The sequence below is a fragment of the Lolium perenne genome, chromosome 6, assembly GCF_019359855.2.
Source record: "Lolium perenne isolate Kyuss_39 chromosome 6, Kyuss_2.0, whole genome shotgun sequence".
Taxonomy (NCBI): Eukaryota; Viridiplantae; Streptophyta; class Magnoliopsida; order Poales; family Poaceae; genus Lolium; species Lolium perenne.
The window spans coordinates 101,562,601-101,564,218 of record NC_067249.2 but is presented as its reverse complement, the minus strand read 5'-3'; the positions used below and the strand labels follow the sequence as shown (position 1 = coordinate 101,564,218).

The window sequence follows — 1,618 nt, the reverse complement described above, 5'->3', positions numbered from 1 at the left end:
GCCCCGTCCCACACCAGGATAGAGTGGTTGCGCGATAAAAGTTGGGCTGGTGTACACTTATACGCAGTGCTCCTTTTTAAAACCATTTTTCCCACAACACCTTGGTTGTTCAACAAACAGCCATACACCACTTTCCCAAACATCCTTATCAAGATCCTTTGCTTTCTTAAACCATACACTTGGGTTAACTCACCCAAGGTTTTCATAAACATTTACAACAAGGTAAACCTTGAGGGGTTCCCAACCTATAGTTTCATGAGAAGGAACTAATACAACACCATGGCCGAGATGAAGGTCATCACGCCATGAGGGGTATATGTGAGTGGCATAAAGAGGATCATACTTGCTTAAGGTAAGCATGTACTATGACCACACAAGGAGGATTATACTTTCAGATTTGTGGTGCTAGAAAAACAACTTAGATAATGGAGTATCACTATCCAACATACTCTCCAATGGGTACACGGCATATTCCTCTCAAGTTGAGAATACACCAAGATCATGACATTGATACCTCTATAATACGAAAGGGGGTGGGTGTGGTGTAAGTCATTATCTTGGGATGGAACATGCTCAAGTCGAGCATACAAGTAACCAAGAGGAATAGCACGGCCATGATACCATGCATCCCATAATCACAAAGACAATAGTGGAGTATCACCACTAGGGAGTACCCCACTTGCAATCACACATAGATGACATAAATAAAGAGAATAACACACAGAGTTAAGGTGCTTTGGACATCAACAAATGACATCCAACTAGACACCGAATCAGAGATCAAAAGATGGCTTGCCTTGGCTTATTTGTCCCCGGACTTCTTCAACTCCATCAATATAAGAATTCCAACAATATAAATAATCTTCCGATCCGATTCCACTTCTTCTTCTTCTTCTCCGGAATTGTTCGCATCTATCGCCGGAAAATATAAAAGGAACATAATCAATCACATTGCATCAACAAGACAACATTCAACAATCAACAACTAATCATGCAGCCAAGGTATAACATACTAAGGACTTATAGATACCACAAAATAAATTTAAGAGTTTTAATTTAGAAAACCCCATTTATTTACCTAGTAGAGGCATGAGTGCATCACAACATAGCAATTGCCTCTCTCGGTTATCACCATGGTATAAACCAATTATCCCCTGGTAGATAACATCATGAAGAGGACAAGAGCATTAGTTTGGCATCACAAACATTCACAACATAATTTCAAACATTTTTGGAAAAGTAGAAATCAGTTTTCCTAATTTAATTCGCTCACTTAACACTATACAAAAATAGGAAGCAAACCATATACCACATCATATGAAAACTTAAGCAAAACGAAAGAGTTAATGTTAGGTTGCAGAGGTTTTGTTTTGCAAGCATAAAACAAAGGTTGCCCATCTCTTCTAAAAAGAGTTGGTCAAGGGTTTTAAATAAACCGAAAAGTTTTGCTTCAACAATGCATGTCACACATAAACATTACTAACAGCAACAAATATGTATGAACAGAGAATAATAATATTTTTCCTATATAGCCAGTACTAATAAAAGACTAACCCAATTGGAATCACCCAAAAATATTAAACCTACAATTTTAGGAATTTCCTTGAATCCTGTCCTG

The 1,618-nt window shown here is 37.8% G+C and overlaps 1 long non-coding RNA gene across 1 annotated transcript; it reads right to left on the bottom strand.

Moving 5' to 3' along the window:
* Positions 1 to 406: 406 nt before the first annotated feature.
* On the bottom strand, positions 407 to 1,250 carry LOC139831978 (uncharacterized). Its single transcript, XR_011746406.1, has 2 exons — positions 1,079 to 1,250; positions 407 to 912 (listed from the first exon to the last, which is right to left on the bottom strand). It is a non-coding gene; the product is annotated as an uncharacterized lncRNA (long non-coding RNA).
* Positions 1,251 to 1,618: the final 368 nt, after the last annotated feature.